This window comes from Conger conger, chromosome 15 (assembly GCF_963514075.1).
Source record: "Conger conger chromosome 15, fConCon1.1, whole genome shotgun sequence".
Taxonomy (NCBI): Eukaryota; Metazoa; Chordata; class Actinopteri; order Anguilliformes; family Congridae; genus Conger; species Conger conger.
Window position 1 is genome coordinate 31210781 of NC_083774.1, and position 25046 is coordinate 31235826.

Below are 25046 nucleotides of genomic sequence, written 5' to 3' on the forward strand. Positions count from 1 at the left end.
CAAAACTGACACCCGATCATCGAAAAGGGATAAATGCAACCCGCCTTTCTTGGAAAAAGCACGTGCCACATCACGCGACATCTCCAAACCAACAATCGTTTCAACGGCAAACAAATACACACAACGCTCTTTCTTTTGAACAAAAACACCAGTCCCGGATGAGACTGTCAAAAATTGCCAAGCCCGCTAATATTTCAAGCAGTCTCGGCGGGGTATTGGGTTAAGTTTTCAACCAGCAATAATCACGCCTCGGATAAACCTCATAGGCTACGATACTGCCACTGCGCAAAGATAAAGTTGACCAAATTCGACCTGAAGGACCCAGCCAAAAACATCGACTTTTCCAAAACGGGAAGTTTTGGCGACATATTTCCATTTTACCGAATTGCTAAGTCTTGCCAAAAATTCATACATTTCCATTTAAGCTGTGACCCGGATTTGGTAACCATACGTTCTTTTTCATAATACGTTTTAGGATAATGAAACATTTTTATATGTTTTTACAAAGTTGAACACAAAGGGCATTTTGGGTAATGCTAAATGTTCACCGTCGCCCCCAAGTGTTCCAGGCAAGAAACAGCAGATGTGAGGGTTCCGTCTGTGGGTGGAACCACAGGGGCTTTCCCAATTCCACTTTTGAAAAGAAAAGGCCATTTCCAAACAATTCAGAGATATCTTTTGCCAAAACTGACACCCGATCATCGAAAAGGGATAAATGCAACCCGCCTTTCTTGGAAAAAGCACGTGCGACATCACCAAACCAACAATCGTTTCAACAGCAAACAAATACACACAACGCTCTTTCTTTTGAACAAAAACACCAGTCCCGGATGAGACTGTCAAAAATTGCCAAGCCCGCTAATATTTCAAGCAGTCTCGGCGGGGTATTGGGTTAAGTTTTCAACCAGCAATAATCACGCCTCGGATAAACCTCATAGGCTACGATACTGCCACTGCGCAAAGATAAAGTTGACCAAATTCGACCTGAAGGACCCAGCCAAAAACATCGACTTTTCCAAAACGGGAAGTTTTGGCGACATATTTCCATTTTACCGAATTGCTAAGTCTTGCCAAAAATTCATACATTTCCATTTAAGCTGTGACCCGGATTTGGTAACCATACCTTCTTTTTCATAATACGTTTTAGGATAATGAAACATTTTTATATGTTTTTACAAAGTTGAACACAAAGGGCATTTTGGGTAATGCTAAATGTTCACCGTCGCCCCCAAGTGTTCCAGGCAAGAAACAGCAGATGTGAGGGTTCCGTCTGTGGGTGGAACCACAGGGGCTTTCCCAATTCCACTTTTGAAAAGAAAAGGCCATTTCCAAACAATTCAGAGATATCTTTTGCCAAAACTGACACCCGATCATCGAAAAGGGATAAATGCAACCCGCCTTTCTTGGAAAAAGCACGTGCCACATCACGCGACATCTCCAAACCAACAATCGTTTCAACAGCAAACAAATACACACAACGCTCTTTCTTTTGAACAAAAACACCAGTCCCGGATGAGACTGTCAAAAATTGCCAAGCCCGCTAATATTTCAAGCAGTCTCGGCGGGGTATTGGGTTAAGTTTTCAACCAGCAATAATCACGCCTCGGATAAACCTCATAGGCTACGATACTGCCACTGCGCAAAGATAAAGTTGACCAAATTCGACCTGAAGGACCCAGCCAAAAACATCGACTTTTCCAAAACGGGAAGTTTTGGCGACATATTTCCATTTTACCGAATTGCTAAGTCTTGCCAAAAATTCATACATTTCCATTTAAGCTGTGACCCGGATTTGGTAACCATACCTTCTTTTTCATAATACGTTTTAGGATAATGAAACATTTTTATATGTTTTTACAAAGTTGAACACAAAGGGCATTTTGGGTAATGCTAAATGTTCACCGTCGCCCCCAAGTGTTCCAGGCAAGAAACAGCAGATGTGAGGGTTCCGTCTGTGGGTGGAACCACAGGGGCTTTCCCAATTCCACTTTTGAAAAGAAAAGGCCATTTCCAAACAATTCAGAGATATCTTTTGCCAAAACTGACACCCGATCATCGAAAAGGGATAAATGCAACCCGCCTTTCTTGGAAAAAGCACGTGCCACATCACGCGACATCTCCAAACCAACAATCGTTTCAACAGCAAACAAATACACACAACGCTCTTTCTTTTGAACAAAAACACCAGTCCCGGATGAGACTGTCAAAAATTGCCAAGCCCGCTAATATTTCAAGCAGTCTCGGCGGGGTATTGGGTTAAGTTTTCAACCAGCAATAATCACGCCTCGGATAAACCTCATAGGCTACGATACTGCCACTGCGCAAAGATAAAGTTGACCAAATTCGACCTGAAGGACCCAGCCAAAAACATCGACTTTTCCAAAACGGGAAGTTTTGGCGACATATTTCCATTTTACCGAATTGCTAAGTCTTGCCAAAAATTCATACATTTCCATTTAAGCTGTGACCCGGATTTGGTAACCATACGTTCTTTTTCATAATACGTTTTAGGATAATGAAACATTTTTATATGTTTTTACAAAGTTGAACACAAAGGGCATTTTGGGTAATGCTAAATGTTCACCGTCGCCCCCAAGTGTTCCAGGCAAGAAACAGCAGATGTGAGGGTTCCGTCTGTGGGTGGAACCACAGGGGCTTTCCCAATTCCACTTTTGAAAAGAAAAGGCCATTTCCAAACAATTCAGAGATATCTTTTGCCAAAACTGACACCCGATCATCGAAAAGGGATAAATGCAACCCGCCTTTCTTGGAAAAAGCACGTGCCACATCACGCGACATCTCCAAACCAACAATCGTTTCAACAGCAAACAAATACACACAACGCTCTTTCTTTTGAACAAAAACACCAGTCCCGGATGAGACTGTCAAAAATTGCCAAGCCCGCTAATATTTCAAGCAGTCTCGGCGGGGTATTGGGTTAAGTTTTCAACCAGCAATAATCACGCCTCGGATAAACCTCATAGGCTACGATACTGCCACTGCGCAAAGATAAAGTTGACCAAATTCGACCTGAAGGACCCAGCCAAAAACATCGACTTTTCCAAAACGGGAAGTTTTGGCGACATATTTCCATTTTACCGAATTGCTAAGTCTTGCCAAAAATTCATACATTTCCATTTAAGCTGTGACCCGGATTTGGTAACCATACGTTCTTTTTCATAATACGTTTTAGGATAATGAAACATTTTTATATGTTTTTACAAAGTTGAACACAAAGGGCATTTTGGGTAATGCTAAATGTTCACCGTCGCCCCCAAGTGTTCCAGGCAAGAAACAGCAGATGTGAGGGTTCCGTCTGTGGGTGGAACCACAGGGGCTTTCCCAATTCCACTTTTGAAAAGAAAAGGCCATTTCCAAACAATTCAGAGATATCTTTTGCCAAAACTGACACCCGATCATCGAAAAGGGATAAATGCAACCCGCCTTTCTTGGAAAAAGCACGTGCGACATCACCAAACCAACAATCGTTTCAACAGCAAACAAATACACACAACGCTCTTTCTTTTGAACAAAAACACCAGTCCCGGATGAGACTGTCAAAAATTGCCAAGCCCGCTAATATTTCAAGCAGTCTCGGCGGGGTATTGGGTTAAGTTTTCAACCAGCAATAATCACGCCTCGGATAAACCTCATAGGCTACGATACTGCCACTGCGCAAAGATAAAGTTGACCAAATTCGACCTGAAGGACCCAGCCAAAAACATCGACTTTTCCAAAACGGGAAGTTTTGGCGACATATTTCCATTTTACCGAATTGCTAAGTCTTGCCAAAAATTCATACATTTCCATTTAAGCTGTGACCCGGATTTGGTAACCATACCTTCTTTTTCATAATACGTTTTAGGATAATGAAACATTTTTATATGTTTTTACAAAGTTGAACACAAAGGGCATTTTGGGTAATGCTAAATGTTCACCGTCGCCCCCAAGTGTTCCAGGCAAGAAACAGCAGATGTGAGGGTTCCGTCTGTGGGTGGAACCACAGGGGCTTTCCCAATTCCACTTTTGAAAAGAAAAGGCCATTTCCAAACAATTCAGAGATATCTTTTGCCAAAACTGACACCCGATCATCGAAAAGGGATAAATGCAACCCGCCTTTCTTGGAAAAAGCACGTGCCACATCACGCGACATCTCCAAACCAACAATCGTTTCAACAGCAAACAAATACACACAACGCTCTTTCTTTTGAACAAAAACACCAGTCCCGGATGAGACTGTCAAAAATTGCCAAGCCCGCTAATATTTCAAGCAGTCTCGGCGGGGTATTGGGTTAAGTTTTCAACCAGCAATAATCACGCCTCGGATAAACCTCATAGGCTACGATACTGCCACTGCGCAAAGATAAAGTTGACCAAATTCGACCTGAAGGACCCAGCCAAAAACATCGACTTTTCCAAAACGGGAAGTTTTGGCGACATATTTCCATTTTACCGAATTGCTAAGTCTTGCCAAAAATTCATACATTTCCATTTAAGCTGTGACCCGGATTTGGTAACCATACCTTCTTTTTCATAATACGTTTTAGGATAATGAAACATTTTTATATGTTTTTACAAAGTTGAACACAAAGGGCATTTTGGGTAATGCTAAATGTTCACCGTCGCCCCCAAGTGTTCCAGGCAAGAAACAGCAGATGTGAGGGTTCCGTCTGTGGGTGGAACCACAGGGGCTTTCCCAATTCCACTTTTGAAAAGAAAAGGCCATTTCCAAACAATTCAGAGATATCTTTTGCCAAAACTGACACCCGATCATCGAAAAGGGATAAATGCAACCCGCCTTTCTTGGAAAAAGCACGTGCCACATCACGCGACATCTCCAAACCAACAATCGTTTCAACAGCAAACAAATACACACAACGCTCTTTCTTTTGAACAAAAACACCAGTCCCGGATGAGACTGTCAAAAATTGCCAAGCCCGCTAATATTTCAAGCAGTCTCGGCGGGGTATTGGGTTAAGTTTTCAACCAGCAATAATCACGCCTCGGATAAACCTCATAGGCTACGATACTGCCACTGCGCAAAGATAAAGTTGACCAAATTCGACCTGAAGGACCCAGCCAAAAACATCGACTTTTCCAAAACGGGAAGTTTTGGCGACATATTTCCATTTTACCGAATTGCTAAGTCTTGCCAAAAATTCATACATTTCCATTTAAGCTGTGACCCGGATTTGGTAACCATACGTTCTTTTTCATAATACGTTTTAGGATAATGAAACATTTTTATATGTTTTTACAAAGTTGAACACAAAGGGCATTTTGGGTAATGCTAAATGTTCACCGTCGCCCCCAAGTGTTCCAGGCAAGAAACAGCAGATGTGAGGGTTCCGTCTGTGGGTGGAACCACAGGGGCTTTCCCAATTCCACTTTTGAAAAGAAAAGGCCATTTCCAAACAATTCAGAGATATCTTTTGCCAAAACTGACACCCGATCATCGAAAAGGGATAAATGCAACCCGCCTTTCTTGGAAAAAGCACGTGCGACATCTCCAAACCAACAATCGTTTCAACAGCAAACAAATACACACAACGCTCTTTCTTTTGAACAAAAACACCAGTCCCGGATGAGACTGTCAAAAATTGCCAAGCCCGCTAATATTTCAAGCAGTCTCGGCGGGGTATTGGGTTAAGTTTTCAACCAGCAATAATCACGCCTCGGATAAACCTCATAGGCTACGATACTGCCACTGCGCAAAGATAAAGTTGACCAAATTCGACCTGAAGGACCCAGCCAAAAACATCGACTTTTCCAAAACGGGAAGTTTTGGCGACATATTTCCATTTTACCGAATTGCTAAGTCTTGCCAAAAATTCATACATTTCCATTTAAGCTGTGACCCGGATTTGGTAACCATACCTTCTTTTTCATAATACGTTTTAGGATAATGAAACATTTTTATATGTTTTTACAAAGTTGAACACAAAGGGCATTTTGGGTAATGCTAAATGTTCACCGTCGCCCCCAAGTGTTCCAGGCAAGAAACAGCAGATGTGAGGGTTCCGTCTGTGGGTGGAACCACAGGGGCTTTCCCAATTCCACTTTTGAAAAGAAAAGGCCATTTCCAAACAATTCAGAGATATCTTTTGCCAAAACTGACACCCGATCATCGAAAAGGGATAAATGCAACCCGCCTTTCTTGGAAAAAGCACGTGCCACATCACGCGACATCTCCAAACCAACAATCGTTTCAACAGCAAACAAATACACACAACGCTCTTTCTTTTGAACAAAAACACCAGTCCCGGATGAGACTGTCAAAAATTGCCAAGCCCGCTAATATTTCAAGCAGTCTCGGCGGGGTATTGGGTTAAGTTTTCAACCAGCAATAATCACGCCTCGGATAAACCTCATAGGCTACGATACTGCCACTGCGCAAAGATAAAGTTGACCAAATTCGACCTGAAGGACCCAGCCAAAAACATCGACTTTTCCAAAACGGGAAGTTTTGGCGACATATTTCCATTTTACCGAATTGCTAAGTCTTGCCAAAAATTCATACATTTCCATTTAAGCTGTGACCCGGATTTGGTAACCATACCTTCTTTTTCATAATACGTTTTAGGATAATGAAACATTTTTATATGTTTTTACAAAGTTGAACACAAAGGGCATTTTGGGTAATGCTAAATGTTCACCGTCGCCCCCAAGTGTTCCAGGCAAGAAACAGCAGATGTGAGGGTTCCGTCTGTGGGTGGAACCACAGGGGCTTTCCCAATTCCACTTTTGAAAAGAAAAGGCCATTTCCAAACAATTCAGAGATATCTTTTGCCAAAACTGACACCCGATCATCGAAAAGGGATAAATGCAACCCGCCTTTCTTGGAAAAAGCACGTGCCACATCACGCGACATCTCCAAACCAACAATCGTTTCAACAGCAAACAAATACACACAACGCTCTTTCTTTTGAACAAAAACACCAGTCCCGGATGAGACTGTCAAAAATTGCCAAGCCCGCTAATATTTCAAGCAGTCTCGGCGGGGTATTGGGTTAAGTTTTCAACCAGCAATAATCACGCCTCGGATAAACCTCATAGGCTACGATACTGCCACTGCGCAAAGATAAAGTTGACCAAATTCGACCTGAAGGACCCAGCCAAAAACATCGACTTTTCCAAAACGGGAAGTTTTGGCGACATATTTCCATTTTACCGAATTGCTAAGTCTTGCCAAAAATTCATACATTTCCATTTAAGCTGTGACCCGGATTTGGTAACCATACCTTCTTTTTCATAATACGTTTTAGGATAATGAAACATTTTTATATGTTTTTACAAAGTTGAACACAAAGGGCATTTTGGGTAATGCTAAATGTTCACCGTCGCCCCCAAGTGTTCCAGGCAAGAAACAGCAGATGTGAGGGTTCCGTCTGTGGGTGGAACCACAGGGGCTTTCCCAATTCCACTTTTGAAAAGAAAAGGCCATTTCCAAACAATTCAGAGATATCTTTTGCCAAAACTGACACCCGATCATCGAAAAGGGATAAATGCAACCCGCCTTTCTTGGAAAAAGCACGTGCCACATCACGCGACATCTCCAAACCAACAATCGTTTCAACAGCAAACAAATACACACAACGCTCTTTCTTTTGAACAAAAACACCAGTCCCGGATGAGACTGTCAAAAATTGCCAAGCCCGCTAATATTTCAAGCAGTCTCGGCGGGGTATTGGGTTAAGTTTTCAACCAGCAATAATCACGCCTCGGATAAACCTCATAGGCTACGATACTGCCACTGCGCAAAGATAAAGTTGACCAAATTCGACCTGAAGGACCCAGCCAAAAACATCGACTTTTCCAAAACGGGAAGTTTTGGCGACATATTTCCATTTTACCGAATTGCTAAGTCTTGCCAAAAATTCATACATTTCCATTTAAGCTGTGACCCGGATTTGGTAACCATACGTTCTTTTTCATAATACGTTTTAGGATAATGAAACATTTTTATATGTTTTTACAAAGTTGAACACAAAGGGCATTTTGGGTAATGCTAAATGTTCACCGTCGCCCCCAAGTGTTCCAGGCAAGAAACAGCAGATGTGAGGGTTCCGTCTGTGGGTGGAACCACAGGGGCTTTCCCAATTCCACTTTTGAAAAGAAAAGGCCATTTCCAAACAATTCAGAGATATCTTTTGCCAAAACTGACACCCGATCATCGAAAAGGGATAAATGCAACCCGCCTTTCTTGGAAAAAGCACGTGCCACATCACGCGACATCTCCAAACCAACAATCGTTTCAACAGCAAACAAATACACACAACGCTCTTTCTTTTGAACAAAAACACCAGTCCCGGATGAGACTGTCAAAAATTGCCAAGCCCGCTAATATTTCAAGCAGTCTCGGCGGGGTATTGGGTTAAGTTTTCAACCAGCAATAATCACGCCTCGGATAAACCTCATAGGCTACGATACTGCCACTGCGCAAAGATAAAGTTGACCAAATTCGACCTGAAGGACCCAGCCAAAAACATCGACTTTTCCAAAACGGGAAGTTTTGGCGACATATTTCCATTTTACCGAATTGCTAAGTCTTGCCAAAAATTCATACATTTCCATTTAAGCTGTGACCCGGATTTGGTAACCATACGTTCTTTTTCATAATACGTTTTAGGATAATGAAACATTTTTATATGTTTTTACAAAGTTGAACACAAAGGGCATTTTGGGTAATGCTAAATGTTCACCGTCGCCCCCAAGTGTTCCAGGCAAGAAACAGCAGATGTGAGGGTTCCGTCTGTGGGTGGAACCACAGGGGCTTTCCCAATTCCACTTTTGAAAAGAAAAGGCCATTTCCAAACAATTCAGAGATATCTTTTGCCAAAACTGACACCCGATCATCGAAAAGGGATAAATGCAACCCGCCTTTCTTGGAAAAAGCACGTGCGACATCACCAAACCAACAATCGTTTCAACAGCAAACAAATACACACAACGCTCTTTCTTTTGAACAAAAACACCAGTCCCGGATGAGACTGTCAAAAATTGCCAAGCCCGCTAATATTTCAAGCAGTCTCGGCGGGGTATTGGGTTAAGTTTTCAACCAGCAATAATCACGCCTCGGATAAACCTCATAGGCTACGATACTGCCACTGCGCAAAGATAAAGTTGACCAAATTCGACCTGAAGGACCCAGCCAAAAACATCGACTTTTCCAAAACGGGAAGTTTTGGCGACATATTTCCATTTTACCGAATTGCTAAGTCTTGCCAAAAATTCATACATTTCCATTTAAGCTGTGACCCGGATTTGGTAACCATACCTTCTTTTTCATAATACGTTTTAGGATAATGAAACATTTTTATATGTTTTTACAAAGTTGAACACAAAGGGCATTTTGGGTAATGCTAAATGTTCACCGTCGCCCCCAAGTGTTCCAGGCAAGAAACAGCAGATGTGAGGGTTCCGTCTGTGGGTGGAACCACAGGGGCTTTCCCAATTCCACTTTTGAAAAGAAAAGGCCATTTCCAAACAATTCAGAGATATCTTTTGCCAAAACTGACACCCGATCATCGAAAAGGGATAAATGCAACCCGCCTTTCTTGGAAAAAGCACGTGCCACATCACGCGACATCTCCAAACCAACAATCGTTTCAACAGCAAACAAATACACACAACGCTCTTTCTTTTGAACAAAAACACCAGTCCCGGATGAGACTGTCAAAAATTGCCAAGCCCGCTAATATTTCAAGCAGTCTCGGCGGGGTATTGGGTTAAGTTTTCAACCAGCAATAATCACGCCTCGGATAAACCTCATAGGCTACGATACTGCCACTGCGCAAAGATAAAGTTGACCAAATTCGACCTGAAGGACCCAGCCAAAAACATCGACTTTTCCAAAACGGGAAGTTTTGGCGACATATTTCCATTTTACCGAATTGCTAAGTCTTGCCAAAAATTCATACATTTCCATTTAAGCTGTGACCCGGATTTGGTAACCATACCTTCTTTTTCATAATACGTTTTAGGATAATGAAACATTTTTATATGTTTTTACAAAGTTGAACACAAAGGGCATTTTGGGTAATGCTAAATGTTCACCGTCGCCCCCAAGTGTTCCAGGCAAGAAACAGCAGATGTGAGGGTTCCGTCTGTGGGTGGAACCACAGGGGCTTTCCCAATTCCACTTTTGAAAAGAAAAGGCCATTTCCAAACAATTCAGAGATATCTTTTGCCAAAACTGACACCCGATCATCGAAAAGGGATAAATGCAACCCGCCTTTCTTGGAAAAAGCACGTGCCACATCACGCGACATCTCCAAACCAACAATCGTTTCAACAGCAAACAAATACACACAACGCTCTTTCTTTTGAACAAAAACACCAGTCCCGGATGAGACTGTCAAAAATTGCCAAGCCCGCTAATATTTCAAGCAGTCTCGGCGGGGTATTGGGTTAAGTTTTCAACCAGCAATAATCACGCCTCGGATAAACCTCATAGGCTACGATACTGCCACTGCGCAAAGATAAAGTTGACCAAATTCGACCTGAAGGACCCAGCCAAAAACATCGACTTTTCCAAAACGGGAAGTTTTGGCGACATATTTCCATTTTACCGAATTGCTAAGTCTTGCCAAAAATTCATACATTTCCATTTAAGCTGTGACCCGGATTTGGTAACCATACGTTCTTTTTCATAATACGTTTTAGGATAATGAAACATTTTTATATGTTTTTACAAAGTTGAACACAAAGGGCATTTTGGGTAATGCTAAATGTTCACCGTCGCCCCCAAGTGTTCCAGGCAAGAAACAGCAGATGTGAGGGTTCCGTCTGTGGGTGGAACCACAGGGGCTTTCCCAATTCCACTTTTGAAAAGAAAAGGCCATTTCCAAACAATTCAGAGATATCTTTTGCCAAAACTGACACCCGATCATCGAAAAGGGATAAATGCAACCCGCCTTTCTTGGAAAAAGCACGTGCCACATCACGCGACATCTCCAAACCAACAATCGTTTCAACAGCAAACAAATACACACAACGCTCTTTCTTTTGAACAAAAACACCAGTCCCGGATGAGACTGTCAAAAATTGCCAAGCCCGCTAATATTTCAAGCAGTCTCGGCGGGGTATTGGGTTAAGTTTTCAACCAGCAATAATCACGCCTCGGATAAACCTCATAGGCTACGATACTGCCACTGCGCAAAGATAAAGTTGACCAAATTCGACCTGAAGGACCCAGCCAAAAACATCGACTTTTCCAAAACGGGAAGTTTTGGCGACATATTTCCATTTTACCGAATTGCTAAGTCTTGCCAAAAATTCATACATTTCCATTTAAGCTGTGACCCGGATTTGGTAACCATACGTTCTTTTTCATAATACGTTTTAGGATAATGAAACATTTTTATATGTTTTTACAAAGTTGAACACAAAGGGCATTTTGGGTAATGCTAAATGTTCACCGTCGCCCCCAAGTGTTCCAGGCAAGAAACAGCAGATGTGAGGGTTCCGTCTGTGGGTGGAACCACAGGGGCTTTCCCAATTCCACTTTTGAAAAGAAAAGGCCATTTCCAAACAATTCAGAGATATCTTTTGCCAAAACTGACACCCGATCATCGAAAAGGGATAAATGCAACCCGCCTTTCTTGGAAAAAGCACGTGCGACATCACCAAACCAACAATCGTTTCAACAGCAAACAAATACACACAACGCTCTTTCTTTTGAACAAAAACACCAGTCCCGGATGAGACTGTCAAAAATTGCCAAGCCCGCTAATATTTCAAGCAGTCTCGGCGGGGTATTGGGTTAAGTTTTCAACCAGCAATAATCACGCCTCGGATAAACCTCATAGGCTACGATACTGCCACTGCGCAAAGATAAAGTTGACCAAATTCGACCTGAAGGACCCAGCCAAAAACATCGACTTTTCCAAAACGGGAAGTTTTGGCGACATATTTCCATTTTACCGAATTGCTAAGTCTTGCCAAAAATTCATACATTTCCATTTAAGCTGTGACCCGGATTTGGTAACCATACGTTCTTTTTCATAATACGTTTTAGGATAATGAAACATTTTTATATGTTTTTACAAAGTTGAACACAAAGGGCATTTTGGGTAATGCTAAATGTTCACCGTCGCCCCCAAGTGTTCCAGGCAAGAAACAGCAGATGTGAGGGTTCCGTCTGTGGGTGGAACCACAGGGGCTTTCCCAATTCCACTTTTGAAAAGAAAAGGCCATTTCCAAACAATTCAGAGATATCTTTTGCCAAAACTGACACCCGATCATCGAAAAGGGATAAATGCAACCCGCCTTTCTTGGAAAAAGCACGTGCCACATCACGCGACATCTCCAAACCAACAATCGTTTCAACAGCAAACAAATACACACAACGCTCTTTCTTTTGAACAAAAACACCAGTCCCGGATGAGACTGTCAAAAATTGCCAAGCCCGCTAATATTTCAAGCAGTCTCGGCGGGGTATTGGGTTAAGTTTTCAACCAGCAATAATCACGCCTCGGATAAACCTCATAGGCTACGATACTGCCACTGCGCAAAGATAAAGTTGACCAAATTCGACCTGAAGGACCCAGCCAAAAACATCGACTTTTCCAAAACGGGAAGTTTTGGCGACATATTTCCATTTTACCGAATTGCTAAGTCTTGCCAAAAATTCATACATTTCCATTTAAGCTGTGACCCGGATTTGGTAACCATACGTTCTTTTTCATAATACGTTTTAGGATAATGAAACATTTTTATATGTTTTTACAAAGTTGAACACAAAGGGCATTTTGGGTAATGCTAAATGTTCACCGTCGCCCCCAAGTGTTCCAGGCAAGAAACAGCAGATGTGAGGGTTCCGTCTGTGGGTGGAACCACAGGGGCTTTCCCAATTCCACTTTTGAAAAGAAAAGGCCATTTCCAAACAATTCAGAGATATCTTTTGCCAAAACTGACACCCGATCATCGAAAAGGGATAAATGCAACCCGCCTTTCTTGGAAAAAGCACGTGCGACATCACCAAACCAACAATCGTTTCAACAGCAAACAAATACACACAACGCTCTTTCTTTTGAACAAAAACACCAGTCCCGGATGAGACTGTCAAAAATTGCCAAGCCCGCTAATATTTCAAGCAGTCTCGGCGGGGTATTGGGTTAAGTTTTCAACCAGCAATAATCACGCCTCGGATAAACCTCATAGGCTACGATACTGCCACTGCGCAAAGATAAAGTTGACCAAATTCGACCTGAAGGACCCAGCCAAAAACATCGACTTTTCCAAAACGGGAAGTTTTGGCGACATATTTCCATTTTACCGAATTGCTAAGTCTTGCCAAAAATTCATACATTTCCATTTAAGCTGTGACCCGGATTTGGTAACCATACGTTCTTTTTCATAATACGTTTTAGGATAATGAAACATTTTTATATGTTTTTACAAAGTTGAACACAAAGGGCATTTTGGGTAATGCTAAATGTTCACCGTCGCCCCCAAGTGTTCCAGGCAAGAAACAGCAGATGTGAGGGTTCCGTCTGTGGGTGGAACCACAGGGGCTTTCCCAATTCCACTTTTGAAAAGAAAAGGCCATTTCCAAACAATTCAGAGATATCTTTTGCCAAAACTGACACCCGATCATCGAAAAGGGATAAATGCAACCCGCCTTTCTTGGAAAAAGCACGTGCGACATCACCAAACCAACAATCGTTTCAACAGCAAACAAATACACACAACGCTCTTTCTTTTGAACAAAAACACCAGTCCCGGATGAGACTGTCAAAAATTGCCAAGCCCGCTAATATTTCAAGCAGTCTCGGCGGGGTATTGGGTTAAGTTTTCAACCAGCAATAATCACGCCTCGGATAAACCTCATAGGCTACGATACTGCCACTGCGCAAAGATAAAGTTGACCAAATTCGACCTGAAGGACCCAGCCAAAAACATCGACTTTTCCAAAACGGGAAGTTTTGGCGACATATTTCCATTTTACCGAATTGCTAAGTCTTGCCAAAAATTCATACATTTCCATTTAAGCTGTGACCCGGATTTGGTAACCATACGTTCTTTTTCATAATACGTTTTAGGATAATGAAACATTTTTATATGTTTTTACAAAGTTGAACACAAAGGGCATTTTGGGTAATGCTAAATGTTCACCGTCGCCCCCAAGTGTTCCAGGCAAGAAACAGCAGATGTGAGGGTTCCGTCTGTGGGTGGAACCACAGGGGCTTTCCCAATTCCACTTTTGAAAAGAAAAGGCCATTTCCAAACAATTCAGAGATATCTTTTGCCAAAACTGACACCCGATCATCGAAAAGGGATAAATGCAACCCGCCTTTCTTGGAAAAAGCACGTGCGACATCACCAAACCAACAATCGTTTCAACAGCAAACAAATACACACAACGCTCTTTCTTTTGAACAAAAACACCAGTCCCGGATGAGACTGTCAAAAATTGCCAAGCCCGCTAATATTTCAAGCAGTCTCGGCGGGGTATTGGGTTAAGTTTTCAACCAGCAATAATCACGCCTCGGATAAACCTCATAGGCTACGATACTGCCACTGCGCAAAGATAAAGTTGACCAAATTCGACCTGAAGGACCCAGCCAAAAACATCGACTTTTCCAAAACGGGAAGTTTTGGCGACATATTTCCATTTTACCGAATTGCTAAGTCTTGCCAAAAATTCATACATTTCCATTTAAGCTGTGACCCGGATTTGGTAACCATACGTTCTTTTTCATAATACGTTTTAGGATAATGAAACATTTTTATATGTTTTTACAAAGTTGAACACAAAGGGCATTTTGGGTAATGCTAAATGTTCACCGTCGCCCCCAAGTGTTCCAGGCAAGAAACAGCAGATGTGAGGGTTCCGTCTGTGGGTGGAACCACAGGGGCTTTCCCAATTCCACTTTTGAAAAGAAAAGGCCATTTCCAAACAATTCAGAGATATCTTTTGCCAAAACTGACACCCGATCATCGAAAAGGGATAAATGCAACCCGCCTTTCTTGGAAAAAGCACGTGCGACATCACCAAACCAACAATCGTTTCAACAGCAAACAAATACACACAACGCTCTTTCTTTTGAACAAAAACACCAGTCCCGGATGAGACTGTCAAAAATTGCCAAGCCCGCTAATATTTCAAGCAGTCTCGGCGGGGTATTGGGTTAAGTTTTCAACCAGCAATAATCACGCCTCGGATAAACCTCATAGGCTACGATACTGCCACTGCGCAAAGATAAAGTTGACCAAATTCGACCTGAAGGACCCAGCCAAAAACATCGACTTTTCCAAAACGGGAAGTTTTGGCGACATATTTCCATTTTACCGAATTGCTAAGTCTTGCCAAAAATTCATACATTTCCATTTAAGCTGTGACCCGGATTTGGTAACCATACGTTCTTTTTCATAATACGTTTTAGGATAATGAAACATTTTTATATGTTTTTACAAAGTTGAACACAAAGGGCATTTTGGGTAATGCTAAATGTTCACCGTCGCCCCCAAGTGTTCCAGGCAAGAAACAGCAGATGTGAGGGTTCCGTCTGTGGGTGGAACCACAGGGGCTTTCCCAATTCCACTTTTGAAAAGAAAAGGCCATTTCCAAACAATTCAGAGATATCTTTTGCCAAAACTGACACCCGATCATCGAAAAGGGATAAATGCAACCCGCCTTTCTTGGAAAAAGCACGTGCCACATCACGCGACATCTCCAAACCAACAATCGTTTCAACAGCAAACAAATACACACAACGCTCTTTCTTTTGAACAAAAACACCAGTCCCGGATGAGACTGTCAAAAATTGCCAAGCCCGCTAATATTTCAAGCAGTCTCGGCGGGGTATTGGGTTAAGTTTTCAACCAGCAATAATCACGCCTCGGATAAACCTCATAGGCTACGATACTGCCACTGCGCAAAGATAAAGTTGACCAAATTCGACCTGAAGGACCCAGCCAAAAACATCGACTTTTCCAAAACGGGAAGTTTTGGCGACATATTTCCATTTTACCGAATTGCTAAGTCTTGCCAAAAATTCATACATTTCCATTTAAGCTGTGACCCGGATTTGGTAACCATACCTTCTTTTTCATAATACGTTTTAGGATAATGAAACATTTTTATATGTTTTTACAAAGTTGAACACAAAGGGCATTTTGGGTAATGCTAAATGTTCACCGTCGCCCCCAAGTGTTCCAGGCAAGAAACAGCAGATGTGAGGGTTCCGTCTGTGGGTGGAACCACAGGGGCTTTCCCAATTCCACTTTTGAAAAGAAAAGGCCATTTCCAAACAATTCAGAGATATCTTTTGCCAAAACTGACACCCGATCATCGAAAAGGGATAAATGCAACCCGCCTTTCTTGGAAAAAGCACGTGCCACATCACGCGACATCTCCAAACCAACAATCGTTTCAACAGCAAACAAATACACACAACGCTCTTTCTTTTGAACAAAAACACCAGTCCCGGATGAGACTGTCAAAAATTGCCAAGCCCGCTAATATTTCAAGCAGTCTCGGCGGGGTATTGGGTTAAGTTTTCAACCAGCAATAATCACGCCTCGGATAAACCTCATAGGCTACGATACTGCCACTGCGCAAAGATAAAGTTGACCAAATTCGACCTGAAGGACCCAGCCAAAAACATCGACTTTTCCAAAACGGGAAGTTTTGGCGACATATTTCCATTTTACCGAATTGCTAAGTCTTGCCAAAAATTCATACATTTCCATTTAAGCTGTGACCCGGATTTGGTAACCATACGTTCTTTTTCATAATACGTTTTAGGATAATGAAACATTTTTATATGTTTTTACAAAGTTGAACACAAAGGGCATTTTGGGTAATGCTAAATGTTCACCGTCGCCCCCAAGTGTTCCAGGCAAGAAACAGCAGATGTGAGGGTTCCGTCTGTGGGTGGAACCACAGGGGCTTTCCCAATTCCACTTTTGAAAAGAAAAGGCCATTTCCAAACAATTCAGAGATATCTTTTGCCAAAACTGACACCCGATCATCGAAAAGGGATAAATGCAACCCGCCTTTCTTGGAAAAAGCACGTGCGACATCACCAAACCAACAATCGTTTCAACAGCAAACAAATACACACAACGCTCTTTCTTTTGAACAAAAACACCAGTCCCGGATGAGACTGTCAAAAATTGCCAAGCCCGCTAATATTTCAAGCAGTCTCGGCGGGGTATTGGGTTAAGTTTTCAACCAGCAATAATCACGCCTCGGATAAACCTCATAGGCTACGATACTGCCACTGCGCAAAGATAAAGTTGACCAAATTCGACCTGAAGGACCCAGCCAAAAACATCGACTTTTCCAAAACGGGAAGTTTTGGCGACATATTTCCATTTTACCGAATTGCTAAGTCTTGCCAAAAATTCATACATTTCCATTTAAGCTGTGACCCGGATTTGGTAACCATACCTTCTTTTTCATAATACGTTTTAGGATAATGAAACATTTTTATATGTTTTTACAAAGTTGAACACAAAGGGCATTTTGGGTAATGCTAAATGTTCACCGTCGCCCCCAAGTGTTCCAGGCAAGAAACAGCAGATGTGAGGGTTCCGTCTGTGGGTGGAACCACAGGGGCTTTCCCAATTCCACTTTTGAAAAGAAAAGGCCATTTCCAAACAATTCAGAGATATCTTTTGCCAAAACTGACACCCGATCATCGAAAAGGGATAAATGCAACCCGCCTTTCTTGGAAAAAGCACGTGCCACATCACGCGACATCTCCAAACCAACAATCGTTTCAACAGCAAACAAATACACACAACGCTCTTTCTTTTGAACAAAAACACCAGTCCCGGATGAGACTGTCAAAAATTGCCAAGCCCGCTAATATTTCAAGCAGTCTCGGCGGGGTATTGGGTTAAATTTTCAACCAGCAATAATCACGCCTCGGATAAACCTCATAGGCTACGATACTGCCACTGCGCAAAGATAAAGTTGACCAAATTCGACCTGAAGGACCCAGCCAAAAACATCGACTTTTCCAAAACGGGAAGTTTTGGCGACATATTTCCATTTTACCGAATTGCTAAGTCTTGCCAAAAATTCATACATTTCCATTTAAGCTGTGACCCGGATTTGGTAACCATACGTTCTTTTTCATAATACGTTTTAGGATAATGAAACATTTTTATATGTTTTTACAAAGTTGAACACAAAGGGCATTTTGGGTAATGCTAAATGTTCACCGTCGCCCCCAAGTGTTCCAGGCAAGAAACAGCAGATGTGAGGGTTCCGTCTGTGGGTGGAACCACAGGGGCTTTCCCAATTCCACTTTTGAAAAGAAAAGGCCATTTCCAAACAATTCAGAGATATCTTTTGCCAAAACTGACACCCGATCATCGAAAAGGGATAAATGCAACCCGCCTTTCTTGGAAAAAGCACGTGCCACATCACGCGACATCTCCAAACCAACAATCGTTTCAACAGCAAACAAATACACACAACGCTCTTTCTTTTGAACAAAAACACCAGTCCCGGATGAGACTGTCAAAAATTGCCAAGCCCGCTAATATTTCAAGCAGTCTCGGCGGGGTATTGGGTTAAGTTTTCAACCAGCAATAATCACGCCTCGGATAAACCTCATAGGCTACGATACTGCCACTGCGCAAAGATAAAGTTGACCAAATTCGACCTGAAGGACCCAGCCAAAAACATCGACTTTTCCAAAACGGGAAGTTTTGGCGACATATTTCCATTTTACCGAATTGCTAAGTCTTGCCAAAAATTCATACATTTCCATTTAAGCTGTGACCCGGATTTGGTAACCATACGTTCTTTTTCATAATACGTTTTAGGATAATGAAACATTTTTATATGTTTTTACAAAGTTGAACACAAAGGGCATTTTGGGTAATGCTAAATGTTCACCGTCGCCCCCAAGTGTTCCAGGCAAGAAACAGCAGATGTGAGGGTTCCGTCTGTGGGTGGAACCACAGGGGCTTTCCCAATTCCACTTTTGAAAAGAAAAGGCCATTTCCAAACAATTCAGAGATATCTTTTGCCAAAACTGACACCCGATCATCGAAAAGGGATAAATGCAACCCGCCTTTCTTGGAAAAAGCACGTGCCACATCACGCGACATCTCCAAACCAACAATCGTTTCAACAGCAAACAAATACACACAACGCTCTTTCTTTTGAACAAAAACACCAGTCCCGGATGAGACTGTCAAAAATTGCCAAGCCCGCTAATATTTCAAGCAGTCTCGGCGGGGTATTGGGTTAAGTTTTCAACCAGCAATAATCACGCCTCGGATAAACCTCATAGGCTACGATACTGCCACTGCGCAAAGATAAAGTTGACCAAATTCGACCTGAAGGACCCAGCCAAAAACATCGACTTTTCCAAAACGGGAAGTTTTGGCGACATATTTCCATTTTACCGAATTGCTAAGTCTTGCCAAAAATTCATACATTTCCATTTAAGCTGTGACCCGGATTTGGTAACCATACCTTCTTTTTCATAATACGTTTTAGGATAATGAAACATTTTTATATGTTTTTACAAAGTTGAACACAAAGGGCATTTTGGGTAATGCTAAATGTTCACCGTCGCCCCCAAGTGTTCCAGGCAAGAAACAGCAGATGTGAGGGTTCCGTCTGTGGGTGGAACCACAGGGGCTTTCCCAATTCCACTTTTGAAAAGAAAAGGCCATTTCCAAACAATTCAGAGATATCTTTTGCCAAAACTGACACCCGATCATCGAAAAGGGATAAATGCAACCCGCCTTTCTTGGAAAAAGCACGTGCCACATCACGCGACATCTCCAAACCAACAATCGTTTCAACAGCAAACAAATACACACAACGCTCTTTCTTTTGAACAAAAACACCAGTCCCGGATGAGACTGTCAAAAATTGCCAAGCCCGCTAATATTTCAAGCAGTCTCGGCGGGGTATTGGGTTAAGTTTTCAACCAGCAATAATCACGCCTCGGATAAACCTCATAGGCTACGATACTGCCACTGCGCAAAGATAAAGTTGACCAAATTCGACCTGAAGGACCCAGCCAAAAACATCGACTTTTCCAAAACGGGAAGTTTTGGCGACATATTTCCATTTTACCGAATTGCTAAGTCTTGCCAAAAATTCATACATTTCCATTTAAGCTGTGACCCGGATTTGGTAACCATACGTTCTTTTTCATAATACGTTTTAGGATAATGAAACATTTTTATATGTTTTTACAAAGTTGAACACAAAGGGCATTTTGGGTAATGCTAAATGTTCACCGTCGCCCCCAAGTGTTCCAGGCAAGAAACAGCAGATGTGAGGGTTCCGTCTGTGGGTGGAACCACAGGGGCTTTCCCAATTCCACTTTTGAAAAGAAAAGGCCATTTCCAAACAATTCAGAGATATCTTTTGCCAAAACTGACACCCGATCATCGAAAAGGGATAAATGCAACCCGCCTTTCTTGGAAAAAGCACGTGCGACATCACCAAACCAACAATCGTTTCAACAGCAAACAAATACACACAACGCTCTTTCTTTTGAACAAAAACACCAGTCCCGGATGAGACTGTCAAAAATTGCCAAGCCCGCTAATATTTCAAGCAGTCTCGGCGGGGTATTGGGTTAAGTTTTCAACCAGCAATAATCACGCCTCGGATAAACCTCATAGGCTACGATACTGCCACTGCGCAAAGATAAAGTTGACCAAATTCGACCTGAAGGACCCAGCCAAAAACATCGACTTTTCCAAAACGGGAAGTTTTGGCGACATATTTCCATTTTACCGAATTGCTAAGTCTTGCCAAAAATTCATACATTTCCATTTAAGCTGTGACCCGGATTTGGTAACCATACGTTCTTTTTCATAATACGTTTTAGGATAATGAAACATTTTTATATGTTTTTACAAAGTTGAACACAAAGGGCATTTTGGGTAATGCTAAATGTTCACCGTCGCCCCCAAGTGTTCCAGGCAAGAAACAGCAGATGTGAGGGTTCCGTCTGTGGGTGGAACCACAGGGGCTTTCCCAATTCCACTTTTGAAAAGAAAAGGCCATTTCCAAACAATTCAGAGATATCTTTTGCCAAAACTGACACCCGATCATCGAAAAGGGATAAATGCAACCCGCCTTTCTTGGAAAAAGCACGTGCCACATCACGCGACATCTCCAAACCAACAATCGTTTCAACAGCAAACAAATACACACAACGCTCTTTCTTTTGAACAAAAACACCAGTCCCGGATGAGACTGTCAAAAATTGCCAAGCCCGCTAATATTTCAAGCAGTCTCGGCGGGGTATTGGGTTAAGTTTTCAACCAGCAATAATCACGCCTCGGATAAACCTCATAGGCTACGATACTGCCACTGCGCAAAGATAAAGTTGACCAAATTCGACCTGAAGGACCCAGCCAAAAACATCGACTTTTCCAAAACGGGAAGTTTTGGCGACATATTTCCATTTTACCGAATTGCTAAGTCTTGCCAAAAATTCATACATTTCCATTTAAGCTGTGACCCGGATTTGGTAACCATACGTTCTTTTTCATAATACGTTTTAGGATAATGAAACATTTTTATATGTTTTTACAAAGTTGAACACAAAGGGCATTTTGGGTAATGCTAAATGTTCACCGTCGCCCCCAAGTGTTCCAGGCAAGAAACAGCAGATGTGAGGGTTCCGTCTGTGGGTGGAACCACAGGGGCTTTCCCAATTCCACTTTTGAAAAGAAAAGGCCATTTCCAAACAATTCAGAGATATCTTTTGCCAAAACTGACACCCGATCATCGAAAAGGGATAAATGCAACCCGCCTTTCTTGGAAAAAGCACGTGCCACATCACGCGACATCTCCAAACCAACAATCGTTTCAACAGCAAACAAATACACACAACGCTCTTTCTTTTGAACAAAAACACCAGTCCCGGATGAGACTGTCAAAAATTGCCAAGCCCGCTAATATTTCAAGCAGTCTCGGCGGGGTATTGGGTTAAGTTTTCAACCAGCAATAATCACGCCTCGGATAAACCTCATAGGCTACGATACTGCCACTGCGCAAAGATAAAGTTGACCAAATTCGACCTGAAGGACCCAGCCAAAAACATCGACTTTTCCAAAACGGGAAGTTTTGGCGACATATTTCCATTTTACCGAATTGCTAAGTCTTGCCAAAAATTCATACATTTCCATTTAAGCTGTGACCCGGATTTGGTAACCATACCTTCGTTTTCATAATACGTTTTAGGATAATGAAACATTTTTATATGTTTTTACAAAGTTGAACACAAAGGGCATTTTGGGTAATGCTAAATGTTCACCGTCGCCCCCAAGTGTTCCAGGCAAGAAACAGCAGATGTGAGGGTTCCGTCTGTGGGTGGAACCACAGGGGCTTTCCCAATTCCACTTTTGAAAAGAAAAGGCCATTTCCAAACAATTCAGAGATATCTTTTGCCAAAACTGACACCCGATCATCGAAAAGGGATAAATGCAACCCGCCTTTCTTGGAAAAAGCACGTGCCACATCACGCGACATCTCCAAACCAACAATCGTTTCAACAGCAAACAAATACACACAACGCTCTTTCTTTTGAACAAAAACACCAGTCCCGGATGAGACTGTCAAAAATTGCCAAGCCCGCTAATATTTCAAGCAGTCTCGGCGGGGTATTGGGTTAAGTTTTCAACCAGCAATAATCACGCCTCGGATAAACCTCATAGGCTACGATACTGCCACTGCGCAAAGATAAAGTTGACCAAATTCGACCTGAAGGACCCAGCCAAAAACATCGACTTTTCCAAAACGGGAAGTTTTGGCGACATATTTCCATTTTACCGAATTGCTAAGTCTTGCCAAAAATTCATACATTTCCATTTAAGCTGTGACCCGGATTTGGTAACCATACCTTCGTTTTCATAATACGTTTTAGGATAATGAAACATTTTTATATGTTTTTACAAAGTTGAACACAAAGGGCATTTTGGGTAATGCTAAATGTTCACCGTCGCCCCCAAGTGTTCCAGGCAAGAAACAGCAGATGTGAGGGTTCCGTCTGTGGGTGGAACCACAGGGGCTTTCCCAATTCCACTTTTGAAAAGAAAAGGCCATTTCCAAACAATTCAGAGATATCTTTTGCCAAAACTGACACCCGATCATCGAAAAGGGATAAATGCAACCCGCCTTTCTTGGAAAAAGCACGTGCCACATCACGCGACATCTCCAAACCAACAATCGTTTCAACAGCAAACAAATACACACAACGCTCTTTCTTTTGAACAAAAACACCAGTCCCGGATGAGACTGTCAAAAATTGCCAAGCCCGCTAATATTTCAAGCAGTCTCGGCGGGGTATTGGGTTAAGTTTTCAACCAGCAATAATCACGCCTCGGATAAACCTCATAGGCTACGATACTGCCACTGCGCAAAGATAAAGTTGACCAAATTCGACCTGAAGGACCCAGCCAAAAACATCGACTTTTCCAAAACGGGAAGTTTTGGCGACATATTTCCATTTTACCGAATTGCTAAGTCTTGCCAAAAATTCATACATTTCCATTTAAGCTGTGACCCGGATTTGGTAACCATACCTTCTTTTTCATAATACGTTTTAGGATAATGAAACATTTTTATATGTTTTTACAAAGTTGAACACAAAGGGCATTTTGGGTAATGCTAAATGTTCACCGTCGCCCCCAAGTGTTCCAGGCAAGAAACAGCAGATGTGAGGGTTCCGTCTGTGGGTGGAACCACAGGGGCTTTCCCAATTCCACTTTTGAAAAGAAAAGGCCATTTCCAAACAATTCAGAGATATCTTTTGCCAAAACTGACACCCGATCATCGAAAAGGGATAAATGCAACCCGCCTTTCTTGGAAAAAGCACGTGCCACATCACGCGACATCTCCAAACCAACAATCGTTTCAACAGCAAACAAATACACACAACGCTCTTTCTTTTGAACAAAAACACCAGTCCCGGATGAGACTGTCAAAAATTGCCAAGCCCGCTAATATTTCAAGCAGTCTCGGCGGGGTATTGGGTTAAGTTTTCAACCAGCAATAATCACGCCTCGGATAAACCTCATAGGCTACGATACTGCCACTGCGCAAAGATAAAGTTGACCAAATTCGACCTGAAGGACCCAGCCAAAAACATCGACTTTTCCAAAACGGGAAGTTTTGGCGACATATTTCCATTTTACCGAATTGCTAAGTCTTGCCAAAAATTCATACATTTCCATTTAAGCTGTGACCCGGATTTGGTAACCATACGTTCTTTTTCATAATACGTTTTAGGATAATGAAACATTTTTATATGTTTTTACAAAGTTGAACACAAAGGGCATTTTGGGTAATGCTAAATGTTCACCGTCGCCCCCAAGTGTTCCAGGCAAGAAACAGCAGATGTGAGGGTTCCGTCTGTGGGTGGAACCACAGGGGCTTTCCCAATTCCACTTTTGAAAAGAAAAGGCCATTTCCAAACAATTCAGAGATATCTTTTGCCAAAACTGACACCCGATCATCGAAAAGGGATAAATGCAACCCGCCTTTCTTGGAAAAAGCACGTGCCACATCACGCGACATCTCCAAACCAACAATCGTTTCAACAGCAAACAAATACACACAACGCTCTTTCTTTTGAACAAAAACACCAGTCCCGGATGAGACTGTCAAAAATTGCCAAGCCCGCTAATATTTCAAGCAGTCTCGGCGGGGTATTGGGTTAAGTTTTCAACCAGCAATAATCACGCCTCGGATAAACCTCATAGGCTACGATACTGCCACTGCGCAAAGATAAAGTTGACCAAATTCGACCTGAAGGACCCAGCCAAAAACATCGACTTTTCCAAAACGGGAAGTTTTGGCGACATATTTCCATTTTACCGAATTGCTAAGTCTTGCCAAAAATTCATACATTTCCATTTAAGCTGTGACCCGGATTTGGTAACCATACGTTCTTTTTCATAATACGTTTTAGGATAATGAAACATTTTTATATGTTTTTACAAAGTTGAACACAAAGGGCATTTTGGGTAATGCTAAATGTTCACCGTCGCCCCCAAGTGTTCCAGGCAAGAAACAGCAGATGTGAGGGTTCCGTCTGTGG

General features: G+C 42.2%; 37 non-coding genes across 37 annotated transcripts; all 37 read right to left on the bottom strand.

Annotated features, from left to right (window-relative positions):
• Positions 1–152: 152 nt before the first annotated feature.
• On the bottom strand, positions 153–293 carry LOC133112474 (U4 spliceosomal RNA). Its single transcript, XR_009705309.1, has one exon. It is a non-coding gene; the product is annotated as a U4 spliceosomal RNA (small nuclear RNA).
• A 531-nt stretch (positions 294–824) lies between these two features.
• LOC133112475 (U4 spliceosomal RNA) lies at positions 825–965 on the bottom strand. The gene has a single exon (XR_009705310.1). It is a non-coding gene; the product is annotated as a U4 spliceosomal RNA (small nuclear RNA).
• A 541-nt stretch (positions 966–1506) lies between these two features.
• LOC133112476 (U4 spliceosomal RNA) lies at positions 1507–1647 on the bottom strand. Its single transcript, XR_009705311.1, has one exon. It is a non-coding gene; the product is annotated as a U4 spliceosomal RNA (small nuclear RNA).
• Positions 1648–2188: 541 nt separating this feature from the next.
• Positions 2189–2329, bottom strand: LOC133112477 (U4 spliceosomal RNA). The gene has a single exon (XR_009705312.1). It is a non-coding gene; the product is annotated as a U4 spliceosomal RNA (small nuclear RNA).
• Positions 2330–2870: 541 nt separating this feature from the next.
• On the bottom strand, positions 2871–3011 carry LOC133112478 (U4 spliceosomal RNA). The gene has a single exon (XR_009705313.1). It is a non-coding gene; the product is annotated as a U4 spliceosomal RNA (small nuclear RNA).
• Positions 3012–3542: 531 nt separating this feature from the next.
• LOC133112479 (U4 spliceosomal RNA) lies at positions 3543–3683 on the bottom strand. Its single transcript, XR_009705314.1, has one exon. It is a non-coding gene; the product is annotated as a U4 spliceosomal RNA (small nuclear RNA).
• Positions 3684–4224: 541 nt separating this feature from the next.
• On the bottom strand, positions 4225–4365 carry LOC133112480 (U4 spliceosomal RNA). The gene has a single exon (XR_009705315.1). It is a non-coding gene; the product is annotated as a U4 spliceosomal RNA (small nuclear RNA).
• Positions 4366–4906: 541 nt separating this feature from the next.
• LOC133112481 (U4 spliceosomal RNA) lies at positions 4907–5047 on the bottom strand. Its single transcript, XR_009705316.1, has one exon. It is a non-coding gene; the product is annotated as a U4 spliceosomal RNA (small nuclear RNA).
• A 531-nt stretch (positions 5048–5578) lies between these two features.
• Positions 5579–5719, bottom strand: LOC133112482 (U4 spliceosomal RNA). The gene has a single exon (XR_009705317.1). It is a non-coding gene; the product is annotated as a U4 spliceosomal RNA (small nuclear RNA).
• Positions 5720–6260: 541 nt separating this feature from the next.
• LOC133112485 (U4 spliceosomal RNA) lies at positions 6261–6401 on the bottom strand. Its single transcript, XR_009705319.1, has one exon. It is a non-coding gene; the product is annotated as a U4 spliceosomal RNA (small nuclear RNA).
• A 541-nt stretch (positions 6402–6942) lies between these two features.
• Positions 6943–7083, bottom strand: LOC133112486 (U4 spliceosomal RNA). The gene has a single exon (XR_009705320.1). It is a non-coding gene; the product is annotated as a U4 spliceosomal RNA (small nuclear RNA).
• A 541-nt stretch (positions 7084–7624) lies between these two features.
• On the bottom strand, positions 7625–7765 carry LOC133112487 (U4 spliceosomal RNA). The gene has a single exon (XR_009705321.1). It is a non-coding gene; the product is annotated as a U4 spliceosomal RNA (small nuclear RNA).
• A 541-nt stretch (positions 7766–8306) lies between these two features.
• On the bottom strand, positions 8307–8447 carry LOC133112488 (U4 spliceosomal RNA). The gene has a single exon (XR_009705322.1). It is a non-coding gene; the product is annotated as a U4 spliceosomal RNA (small nuclear RNA).
• Positions 8448–8978: 531 nt separating this feature from the next.
• LOC133112489 (U4 spliceosomal RNA) lies at positions 8979–9119 on the bottom strand. Its single transcript, XR_009705323.1, has one exon. It is a non-coding gene; the product is annotated as a U4 spliceosomal RNA (small nuclear RNA).
• Positions 9120–9660: 541 nt separating this feature from the next.
• LOC133112490 (U4 spliceosomal RNA) lies at positions 9661–9801 on the bottom strand. Its single transcript, XR_009705324.1, has one exon. It is a non-coding gene; the product is annotated as a U4 spliceosomal RNA (small nuclear RNA).
• A 541-nt stretch (positions 9802–10342) lies between these two features.
• Positions 10343–10483, bottom strand: LOC133112491 (U4 spliceosomal RNA). The gene has a single exon (XR_009705325.1). It is a non-coding gene; the product is annotated as a U4 spliceosomal RNA (small nuclear RNA).
• A 541-nt stretch (positions 10484–11024) lies between these two features.
• Positions 11025–11165, bottom strand: LOC133112492 (U4 spliceosomal RNA). Its single transcript, XR_009705326.1, has one exon. It is a non-coding gene; the product is annotated as a U4 spliceosomal RNA (small nuclear RNA).
• A 531-nt stretch (positions 11166–11696) lies between these two features.
• LOC133112493 (U4 spliceosomal RNA) lies at positions 11697–11837 on the bottom strand. Its single transcript, XR_009705327.1, has one exon. It is a non-coding gene; the product is annotated as a U4 spliceosomal RNA (small nuclear RNA).
• Positions 11838–12378: 541 nt separating this feature from the next.
• Positions 12379–12519, bottom strand: LOC133112494 (U4 spliceosomal RNA). The gene has a single exon (XR_009705328.1). It is a non-coding gene; the product is annotated as a U4 spliceosomal RNA (small nuclear RNA).
• A 531-nt stretch (positions 12520–13050) lies between these two features.
• LOC133112496 (U4 spliceosomal RNA) lies at positions 13051–13191 on the bottom strand. Its single transcript, XR_009705330.1, has one exon. It is a non-coding gene; the product is annotated as a U4 spliceosomal RNA (small nuclear RNA).
• Positions 13192–13722: 531 nt separating this feature from the next.
• On the bottom strand, positions 13723–13863 carry LOC133112497 (U4 spliceosomal RNA). The gene has a single exon (XR_009705331.1). It is a non-coding gene; the product is annotated as a U4 spliceosomal RNA (small nuclear RNA).
• A 531-nt stretch (positions 13864–14394) lies between these two features.
• LOC133112498 (U4 spliceosomal RNA) lies at positions 14395–14535 on the bottom strand. Its single transcript, XR_009705332.1, has one exon. It is a non-coding gene; the product is annotated as a U4 spliceosomal RNA (small nuclear RNA).
• A 531-nt stretch (positions 14536–15066) lies between these two features.
• LOC133112499 (U4 spliceosomal RNA) lies at positions 15067–15207 on the bottom strand. The gene has a single exon (XR_009705333.1). It is a non-coding gene; the product is annotated as a U4 spliceosomal RNA (small nuclear RNA).
• Positions 15208–15748: 541 nt separating this feature from the next.
• LOC133112501 (U4 spliceosomal RNA) lies at positions 15749–15889 on the bottom strand. Its single transcript, XR_009705334.1, has one exon. It is a non-coding gene; the product is annotated as a U4 spliceosomal RNA (small nuclear RNA).
• Positions 15890–16430: 541 nt separating this feature from the next.
• LOC133112502 (U4 spliceosomal RNA) lies at positions 16431–16571 on the bottom strand. The gene has a single exon (XR_009705335.1). It is a non-coding gene; the product is annotated as a U4 spliceosomal RNA (small nuclear RNA).
• A 531-nt stretch (positions 16572–17102) lies between these two features.
• LOC133112503 (U4 spliceosomal RNA) lies at positions 17103–17243 on the bottom strand. The gene has a single exon (XR_009705336.1). It is a non-coding gene; the product is annotated as a U4 spliceosomal RNA (small nuclear RNA).
• Positions 17244–17784: 541 nt separating this feature from the next.
• On the bottom strand, positions 17785–17925 carry LOC133112596 (U4 spliceosomal RNA). Its single transcript, XR_009705424.1, has one exon. It is a non-coding gene; the product is annotated as a U4 spliceosomal RNA (small nuclear RNA).
• A 541-nt stretch (positions 17926–18466) lies between these two features.
• Positions 18467–18607, bottom strand: LOC133112504 (U4 spliceosomal RNA). The gene has a single exon (XR_009705337.1). It is a non-coding gene; the product is annotated as a U4 spliceosomal RNA (small nuclear RNA).
• A 541-nt stretch (positions 18608–19148) lies between these two features.
• On the bottom strand, positions 19149–19289 carry LOC133112505 (U4 spliceosomal RNA). The gene has a single exon (XR_009705338.1). It is a non-coding gene; the product is annotated as a U4 spliceosomal RNA (small nuclear RNA).
• Positions 19290–19830: 541 nt separating this feature from the next.
• LOC133112506 (U4 spliceosomal RNA) lies at positions 19831–19971 on the bottom strand. Its single transcript, XR_009705339.1, has one exon. It is a non-coding gene; the product is annotated as a U4 spliceosomal RNA (small nuclear RNA).
• A 531-nt stretch (positions 19972–20502) lies between these two features.
• On the bottom strand, positions 20503–20643 carry LOC133112508 (U4 spliceosomal RNA). The gene has a single exon (XR_009705341.1). It is a non-coding gene; the product is annotated as a U4 spliceosomal RNA (small nuclear RNA).
• A 541-nt stretch (positions 20644–21184) lies between these two features.
• LOC133112509 (U4 spliceosomal RNA) lies at positions 21185–21325 on the bottom strand. Its single transcript, XR_009705342.1, has one exon. It is a non-coding gene; the product is annotated as a U4 spliceosomal RNA (small nuclear RNA).
• Positions 21326–21866: 541 nt separating this feature from the next.
• LOC133112510 (U4 spliceosomal RNA) lies at positions 21867–22007 on the bottom strand. The gene has a single exon (XR_009705343.1). It is a non-coding gene; the product is annotated as a U4 spliceosomal RNA (small nuclear RNA).
• A 541-nt stretch (positions 22008–22548) lies between these two features.
• LOC133112512 (U4 spliceosomal RNA) lies at positions 22549–22689 on the bottom strand. The gene has a single exon (XR_009705344.1). It is a non-coding gene; the product is annotated as a U4 spliceosomal RNA (small nuclear RNA).
• A 541-nt stretch (positions 22690–23230) lies between these two features.
• Positions 23231–23371, bottom strand: LOC133112513 (U4 spliceosomal RNA). Its single transcript, XR_009705345.1, has one exon. It is a non-coding gene; the product is annotated as a U4 spliceosomal RNA (small nuclear RNA).
• Positions 23372–23912: 541 nt separating this feature from the next.
• LOC133112515 (U4 spliceosomal RNA) lies at positions 23913–24053 on the bottom strand. The gene has a single exon (XR_009705347.1). It is a non-coding gene; the product is annotated as a U4 spliceosomal RNA (small nuclear RNA).
• A 541-nt stretch (positions 24054–24594) lies between these two features.
• LOC133112516 (U4 spliceosomal RNA) lies at positions 24595–24735 on the bottom strand. The gene has a single exon (XR_009705348.1). It is a non-coding gene; the product is annotated as a U4 spliceosomal RNA (small nuclear RNA).
• Positions 24736–25046: the final 311 nt, after the last annotated feature.